Below are 9795 nucleotides of genomic sequence, written 5' to 3'. Positions count from 1 at the left end.
AACCGCGGATTCCTCTTGAAACACATCAATCGCGGTTTCTTCTGCTTCAGTCGCTGAAGAAAGACGCGTTTCAGCCTACTGCCGTTCACTGAAGAGCGGCTTTTAAACGTAGCCTGCTGCGGTCTGTTTCCAACATAAAAGTGATTACCCGTCTGACAGACTCCGTTCCTGGCGTTGTCGATAGAGATGGGGAGGACCCCGGTTTTAAGCTGGGGGAAAGATTCTGTTCCCTTTCTGCTCTGCTACGGTCGGCAATATATGTCTGCATCAGACGATCTTTTCCGTCCACGTATTCATACTTTATTTCTGAATTTTCTTGAAGTCTTTTTCTTTCACCACGGAATCATCGCATCTCCCCGTTTAGTTTTCTGGCACACAGACATTACTGATTCCTTTTTTGAAATTGTATGCTGTTCTGATCTTACCAGTGTAGACGCGAAATTTGAGTGAAGCAGGCTCCTCTCGCAGCTTCTGGTGTCTGTCGAACGGGACCGAATATTTCCCAACAAACTTCATCACCGGAGCATCGCAGATGAGCCCGTACGAAACTGAGCCGAATCGGCAACGAACGACAAACTCGAATCGCTCTTAAACGCGGATTCCTCTTGAAACACATCAATCGCGGTTTCTGCTGCTTGAGCCGCTGAAGAAAGACGCGTTTCAGCCTGCTGCCGTTCACTGAAGAGCGGCTTTTAAACGTAGCCTTCTGCGGTCTGTTTCCAACATAAAAGTGATTACCCTTTTGACAGACTCCGTTCCTGGCGTTGTCGATAGAGATGGGGAGGACCCCGGTTTTAAGCTGGGGGAAAGATTCTGTTCCCTTTCTGCTCTGCTACGGTCGGCAATATATGTCTGCATCAGACGATCTTTTCCGTCCACGTATTCATACTTTTTTTTCTGAATTTTCAAGATGTCTTTTTCTTTCACCGCTGAATCATCGCATCTCCCCGTTTAGTTTTTTGTCACTCAGACATTACTGATTCTTTTCTGAAATTGTATGCAGTTCTGATCTTACCAGTGTAGAGGCGAAATTTGAGTGAAGCTGGCACCTCTCGCAGCTTCTGGTGTCTTTCGAACCGGACCGAATATTTCCCAACAAACTTCATCACCGGAGCATCGCAGATGAGCCCGTACGAAACTGAGCCGAATCGGCGACGAACGACAAACTCGAATCGCTCCTAAACGCGGATTCCTCTTGAAACACATCTATCGCGGTTTCTGCTGCTTGAGCCGCTGAAGAAAGACGCGTTTCAGCCTGCTGCCGTTCCCTGAAGAGCGGCTTTTAAACGTAGCCTGCTGCGGTCTGTTTCCAACATAAAAGTGATTACCCGTCTGACAGACTCCGTTCCTGGCGTTGTCGATAGAGATGGGGAGGACCCCGGTTTTAAGCTGGGGGAAAGATTCTGTTCCCTTTCTGCTCTGCTACGGTCGGCAATATATGTCTTCATCAGACGATCTTTTCCGTCCACGTATTCATATTTTTTTTCTGAATTTTCTTGAATTCTTTTTCTTTCACCGCTGAATCATCGCATCTCCCCGTTTAGTTTTCTGTCACACAGACATTCCTGATTCCTTTTCTGAAATTGTATGCTGATCTTACCAGTGTAGAGGCGAAATTTAAGTGAAGCTGGCACCTCTCGCATCTTCTGGTGTCTGTCGAACCGGACCGAATATTTCCCAACAAACTTCATCACCGGAGCATCGCAGATGAGCCCGTACGAAACTGAGCCGAATCGGCGACGAACGACAAACTCGAATCGCTCTTAACCGCGGATTCCTCTTGAAACGCATCAATCGCGGTTTCTGCTGCTTCAGTCGCTGAAGAAAGACGCGTTTCAGCCTGCTGCCGTTCACTGAAGAGCGGCTTTTAAACGTAGCCTGCTGCGGTCTGTTTCCAACATAAAAGTGATTACCCTTTTGACAGACTCCGTTCCTGGCGTTGTCGATAGAGATGGGGAGGACCCCGGTTTTAAGCTGGGGGAAAGATTCTGTTCCCTTTCTGCTCTGCTACGGTCGGCAATATATGTCTGCATCAGACGATCTTTTCCGTCCACGTATTCATACTTTTTTTTCTGAATTTTCTTGAAGTCTTTTTCTTTCACCACGGAATCATCGCATCTCCCCTTTTAGTTTTCTGGCACACAGACATTCCTGATTCCTTTTCTGAAATTGTATGCTGTTCTGATCTTACCAGTGTAGAGGCGAAATTTGAGTGAAGCTGGCACCACTCGCAGCTTCTGGTGTCTGTCGAACGGGACCGAATATTTCCCAACAAACTTCATCAACGGAGCATCGCAGATGAGCCCGTACGAAACTGAGCCGAATCGGCGACGAACGACAAACTCGAATCGCTCTTAACCGCGGATTCCTCTTGAAACACATCAATCGCGGTTTCTTCTGCTTCAGTCGCTGAAGAAAGACGCGTTTCAGCCTACTGCCGTTCACTGAAGAGCGGCTTTTAAACGTAGCCTGCTGCGGTCTGTTTCCAACATAAAAGTGATTACCCGTCTGACAGACTCCGTTCCTGGCGTTGTCGATAGAGATGGGGAGGACCCCGGTTTTAAGCTGGGGGAAAGATTCTGTTCCCTTTCTGCTCTGCTACGGTCGGCAATATATGTCTGCATCAGACGATCTTTTCCGTCCACGTATTCATATTTTTTTTCTGAATTTTCTTGAAGTCTTTTTCTTTCACCGCTGAATCATCGCATCTCCCCGTTTAGTTTTCTGTCACACAGACATTCCTGATTCCTTTTCTGAAATTGTATGCTGATCTTACCAGTGTAGAGGCGAAATTTAAGTGAAGCTGGCACCTCTCGCATCTTCTGGTGTCTGTCGAACCGGACCGAATATTTCCCAACAAACTTCATCACCGGAGCATCGCAGATGAGCCCGTACGAAACTGAGCCGAATCGGCGACGAACGACAAACTCGAATCGCTCTTAACCGCGGATTCCTCTTGAAACGCATCAATCGCGGTTTCTGCTGCTTCAGTCGCTGAAGAAAGACGCGTTTCAGCCTGCTGCCGTTCACTGAAGAGCGGCTTTTAAACGTAGCCTGCTGCGGTCTGTTTCCAACATAAAAGTGATTACCCTTTTGACAGACTCCGTTCCTGGCGTTGTCGATAGAGATGGGGAGGACCCCGGTTTTAAGCTGGGGGAAAGATTCTGTTCCCTTTCTGCTCTGCTACGGTCGGCAATATATGTCTGCATCAGACGATCTTTTCCGTCCACGTATTCATACTTTATTTCTGAATTTTCTTGAAGTCTTTTTCTTTCACCACGGAATCATCGCATCTCCCCGTTTAGTTTTCTGGCACACAGACATTACTGATTCCTTTTTTGAAATTGTATGCTGTTCTGATCTTACCAGTGTAGACGCGAAATTTGAGTGAAGCAGGCTCCTCTCGCAGCTTCTGGTGTCTGTCGAACGGGACCGAATATTTCCCAACAAACTTCATCACCGGAGCATCGCAGATGAGCCCGTACGAAACTGAGCCGAATCGGCAACGAACGACAAACTCGAATCGCTCTTAAACGCGGATTCCTCTTGAAACACATCAATCGCGGTTTCTGCTGCTTGAGCCGCTGAAGAAAGACGCGTTTCAGCCTGCTGCCGTTCACTGAAGAGCGGCTTTTAAACGTAGCCTTCTGCGGTCTGTTTCCAACATAAAAGTGATTACCCTTTTGACAGACTCCGTTCCTGGCGTTGTCGATAGAGATGGGGAGGACCCCGGTTTTAAGCTGGGGGAAAGATTCTGTTCCCTTTCTGCTCTGCTACGGTCGGCAATATATGTCTGCATCAGACGATCTTTTCCGTCCACGTATTCATACTTTTTTTTCTGAATTTTCAAGATGTCTTTTTCTTTCACCGCTGAATCATCGCATCTCCCCGTTTAGTTTTTTGTCACTCAGACATTACTGATTCTTTTCTGAAATTGTATGCAGTTCTGATCTTACCAGTGTAGAGGCGAAATTTGAGTGAAGCTGGCACCTCTCGCAGCTTCTGGTGTCTTTCGAACCGGACCGAATATTTCCCAACAAACTTCATCACCGGAGCATCGCAGATGAGCCCGTACGAAACTGAGCCGAATCGGCGACGAACGACAAACTCGAATCGCTCCTAAACGCGGATTCCTCTTGAAACACATCTATCGCGGTTTCTGCTGCTTGAGCCGCTGAAGAAAGACGCGTTTCAGCCTGCTGCCGTTCCCTGAAGAGCGGCTTTTAAACGTAGCCTGCTGCGGTCTGTTTCCAACATAAAAGTGATTACCCGTCTGACAGACTCCGTTCCTGGCGTTGTCGATAGAGATGGGGAGGACCCCGGTTTTAAGCTGGGGGAAAGATTCTGTTCCCTTTCTGCTCTGCTACGGTCGGCAATATATGTCTGCATCAGACGATCTTTTCCGTCCACGTATTCATATTTTTTTTCTGAATTTTCTTGAAGTCTTTTTCTTTCACCGCTGAATCATCGCATCTCCCCGTTTAGTTTTCTGTCACACAGACATTCCTGATTCCTTTTCTGAAATTGTATGCTGATCTTACCAGTGTAGAGGCGAAATTTAAGTGAAGCTGGCACCTCTCGCATCTTCTGGTGTCTGTCGAACCGGACCGAATATTTCCCAACAAACTTCATCACCGGAGCATCGCAGATGAGCCCGTACGAAACTGAGCCGAATCGGCGACGAACGACAAACTCGAATCGCTCTTAACCGCGGATTCCTCTTGAAACGCATCAATCGCGGTTTCTGCTGCTTCAGTCGCTGAAGAAAGACGCGTTTCAGCCTGCTGCCGTTCACTGAAGAGCGGCTTTTAAACGTAGCCTGCTGCGGTCTGTTTCCAACATAAAAGTGATTACCCTTTTGACAGACTCCGTTCCTGGCGTTGTCGATAGAGATGGGGAGGACCCCGGTTTTAAGCTGGGGGAAAGATTCTGTTCCCTTTCTGCTCTGCTACGGTCGGCAATATATGTCTGCATCAGACGATCTTTTCCGTCCACGTATTCATATTTTTTTTCTGAATTTTCTTGAAGTCTTTTTCTTTCACCACGGAATCATCGCATCTCCCCTTTTAGTTTTCTGGCACACAGACATTCCTGATTCCTTTTCTGAAATTGTATGCTGTTCTGATCTTACCAGTGTAGAGGCGAAATTTGAGTGAAGCTGGCACCTCTCGCAGCTTCTGGTGTCTGTCGAACGGGACCGAATATTTCCCAACAAACTTCATCAACGGAGCATCGCAGATGAGCCCGTACGAAACTGAGCCGAATCGGCGACGAACGACAAACTCGAATCGCTCTTAACCGCGGATTCCTCTTGAAACACATCAATCGCGGATTCTTCTGCTTCAGTCGCTGAAGAAAGACGCGTTTCAGCCTACTGCCGTTCACTGAAGAGCGGCTTTTAAACGTAGCCTGCTGCGGTCTGTTTCCAACATAAAAGTGATTACCCGTCTGACAGACTCCGTTCCTGGCGTTGTCGATAGAGATGGGGAGGACCCCGGTTTTAAGCTGGGGGAAAGATTCTGTTCCCTTTCTGCTCTGCTACGGTCGGCAATATATGTCTGCATCAGACGATCTTTTCCGTCCACGTATTCATACTTTATTTCTGAATTTTCTTGAAGTCTTTTTCTTTCACCACGGAATCATCGCATCTCCCCGTTTAGTTTTCTGGCACACAGACATTACTGATTCCTTTTTTGAAATTGTATGCTGTTCTGATCTTACCAGTGTAGACGCGAAATTTGAGTGAAGCAGGCTCCTCTCGCAGCTTCTGGTGTCTGTCGAACGGGACCGAATATTTCCCAACAAACTTCATCACCGGAGCATCGCAGATGAGCCCGTACGAAACTGAGCCGAATCGGCAACGAACGACAAACTCGAATCGCTCTTAAACGCGGATTCCTCTTGAAACACATCAATCGCGGTTTCTGCTGCTTGAGCCGCTGAAGAAAGACGCGTTTCAGCCTGCTGCCGTTCACTGAAGAGCGGCTTTTAAACGTAGCCTTCTGCGGTCTGTTTCCAACATAAAAGTGATTACCCTTTTGACAGACTCCGTTCCTGGCGTTGTCGATAGAGATGGGGAGGACCCCGGTTTTAAGCTGGGGGAAAGATTCTGTTCCCTTTCTGCTCTGCTACGGTCGGCAATATATGTCTGCATCAGACGATCTTTTCCGTCCACGTATTCATACTTTTTTTTCTGAATTTTCAAGATGTCTTTTTCTTTCACCGCTGAATCATCGCATCTCCCCGTTTAGTTTTTTGTCACTCAGACATTACTGATTCTTTTCTGAAATTGTATGCAGTTCTGATCTTACCAGTGTAGAGGCGAAATTTGAGTGAAGCTGGCACCTCTCGCAGCTTCTGGTGTCTTTCGAACCGGACCGAATATTTCCCAACAAACTTCATCACCGGAGCATCGCAGATGAGCCCGTACGAAACTGAGCCGAATCGGCGACGAACGACAAACTCGAATCGCTCCTAAACGCGGATTCCTCTTGAAACACATCTATCGCGGTTTCTGCTGCTTGAGCCGCTGAAGAAAGACGCGTTTCAGCCTGCTGCCGTTCCCTGAAGAGCGGCTTTTAAACGTAGCCTGCTGCGGTCTGTTTCCAACATAAAAGTGATTACCCGTCTGACAGACTCCGTTCCTGGCGTTGTCGATAGAGATGGGGAGGACCCCGGTTTTAAGCTGGGGGAAAGATTCTGTTCCCTTTCTGCTCTGCTACGGTCGGCAATATATGTCTGCATCAGACGATCTTTTCCGTCCACGTATTCATATTTTTTTTCTGAATTTTCTTGAAGTCTTTTTCTTTCACCGCTGAATCATCGCATCTCCCCGTTTAGTTTTCTGTCACACAGACATTCCTGATTCCTTTTCTGAAATTGTATGCTGATCTTACCAGTGTAGAGGCGAAATTTAAGTGAAGCTGGCACCTCTCGCATCTTCTGGTGTCTGTCGAACCGGACCGAATATTTCCCAACAAACTTCATCACCGGAGCATCGCAGATGAGCCCGTACGAAACTGAGCCGAATCGGCGACGAACGACAAACTCGAATCGCTCTTAACCGCGGATTCCTCTTGAAACGCATCAATCGCGGTTTCTGCTGCTTGAGCCGCTGAAGAAAGACGCGTTTCAGCCTGCTGCCGTTCACTGAAGAGCGGCTTTTAAACGTAGCCTGCTGCGGTCTGTTTCCAACATAAAAGTGATTACCCTTTTGACAGACTCCGTTCCTGGCGTTGTCGATAGAGATGGGGAGGACCCCGGTTTTAAGCTGGGGGAAAGATTCTGTTCCCTTTCTGCTCTGCTACGGTCGGCAATATATGTCTGCATCAGACGATCTTTTCCGTCCACGTATTCATACTTTTTTTTCTGAATTTTCTTGAAGTCTTTTTCTTTCACCGCTGAATCATCGCATCTCCCCTTTTAGTTTTCTGGCACACAGACATTCCTGATTCCTTTTCTGAAATTGTATGCTGTTCTGATCTTACCAGTGTAGAGGCGAAATTTGAGTGAAGCTGGCACCTCTCGCATCTTCTGGTGCCTGTCGAACCGGACCGAATATTTCCCAACAAACTTCATCACCGGAGCATCGCAGATGAGCCCGTACGAAACTGAGCCGAATCGGCGACGAACGACAAACTCGAATCGCTCTTAACCGCGGATTCCTCTTGAAACACATCAATCGCGGTTTCTGCTGCTTCAGTCGCTGAAGAAAGACGCATTTCAGCCTGCTGCCGTTCCCTGAAGAGCGGCTTTTAAACGTAGCCTGCTGCGGTCTGTTTCCAACATAAAAGTGATTACCCTTTTGACAGACTCCGTTCCTGGCGTGGTCGATAGAGATGGGGAGGACCCCCATGTTAGGCTGGGGAAAAGATTGTTTTCCCTTTCTGCTCTGCTGCCGTCTGCAATGTATGTCTGCATCAGACGTTCACCTCCGTCCTCGTTTTCATATATTTTTCTGGTCGTTTTTCATGTCTGTTACTCTTATCCCTGGAATATCGTATCTCCCCGTTTTTTTTTCATACACACGGATATTACTGATTACTTTTCCGAAATTGAATGCTCTTTGAGCGTATATCAGTATAGAAGCGAAATGTGAGTGAAGCTGGCTTCTCTCGCAGATTCTGGTGTCTGTTCAACCGGTTCGAATATCTGAGCCGAATCGGCGACGAATGTCAAACTCGAATCGCTCTTAACCGCGGAATCCGCTTGAAACGCATCAATCGCGTTTTCTGCTGCTTCAGCCGCTGAAGAAAGACGCGAATCAGCCGGCTGCCCTGCACTGTAGCCGATTCTGACCTGCTAAGCTGAATAAATTAGAGAAGTTTTTATAGCACTCAAAAAACATCTATAAACTTCGTGGAATACTATTTTTAATTTTTATTTAATTTTGAACATTTTAAAATTGTTCAGTACTACTTTGTAATGTTGAATAAGGTCGAAATATGTTTGAAATTCGTTGTCAGGATCTTATACATTCCATGATAGCTTCTTTCTTTGACTGATCGCGTGCGATTTTTAAAACAAGAGAAATGAGTACAGCCACGGATTTATTGCAAGTGTGTTTAAATGAACAACACTTATGCAGAGCTTTATCTCAAGCAGAAAAACAAAATGTCATGTTCTATAATATGTCAATTGGCAGCTCAGTATTTGCCCACACCCAAAATTGATTTTAACAGTATCAATAACATTCCAAATAATCCTAATCCTAAATCTACTCATAAAATGCAAACAAACCCCGTTTCTTCCGCAAATATTAAATCAAATCCTAACCCTAACATAAAATCATCCCAGACCCTAACCCTTACCGTAAACGTAACCTCAGCTTTAACCATAACACTAACACCGTAACCCAAACACTACAACAAACCAAAACTCTAAACCGAGCACTATAGCTGATCATACGATAGACCCTATCCCTTTCTCTAGGACTAAAAACCAACTAAACTCGAAGTCTATCCCTATGCCAAATACAAGCACTAAACGTGTTCAAAACACAATTCCTATTCCTATTTTTGAACCTTACACAATCACAAAACAAATCCAGGGCTTAACCCTTCTTTCACCCTAACGCTCACACTTACCCTACACCACAATTAACAAGAAATTAAACCCTACCTCTATTCTTTAAACCTAGCACTAACCCTATACCTATTACCCCTAAATTAAACTAACCCTAAGCCCAACCCTAACCCTAACCCTAACCTTAACCCTAACCCTACCCTAACCCTAACCCTAACCCCTAACACTAACCCTAACCCAAACCCAAACAATAACCGTAACCCCAACACCAACTCCAAACCCAACCCAAACCCCAACTGTTATCCCTAGCTCAACCACAAGCCAGAAGCCAAACCCTAACCCCGTAACACTAACCCTAAACCTAACCCTAACCAATCCCAGTAACTATCCCAACACCAGCACCACCCTATCACTAGCACCAACAACCCAAACCCAAACAATAATATCTAAAAAGTAACGCTAACGCTAACCCCAACCCCAACCCAAACCCCAACCAAAATCCCAACCCCAACATTAATCCTAACCCTAACCCTAAACCTAAGCCTAACCCTAACCCAAGCCAGAACCCTAACCCTAAACCTAACCCAAACCCCAGACGCAACACAAATCTCAACCCCAACCCCAACCCTTGTCCTAAACCTAAATTTAACCTTAACCCTAAGCCTAAGCCTAACCCAAGCCATAACCCTAACACTAACCTTATACTAACCCTAAACATAACCCTAATCCTTACAACCCTAATCCCAAACCCAACCCCAGCCGTAACTCCAA

Source organism: Cyrtonyx montezumae, unplaced genomic scaffold, assembly GCF_038088225.1.
Source record: "Cyrtonyx montezumae isolate F1298 unplaced genomic scaffold, pur_monq_1.0 scaffold_46, whole genome shotgun sequence".
In the NCBI taxonomy this organism is placed as follows: domain Eukaryota; kingdom Metazoa; phylum Chordata; class Aves; order Galliformes; family Odontophoridae; genus Cyrtonyx; species Cyrtonyx montezumae.
This window is presented reverse-complemented; position numbering follows the sequence as displayed.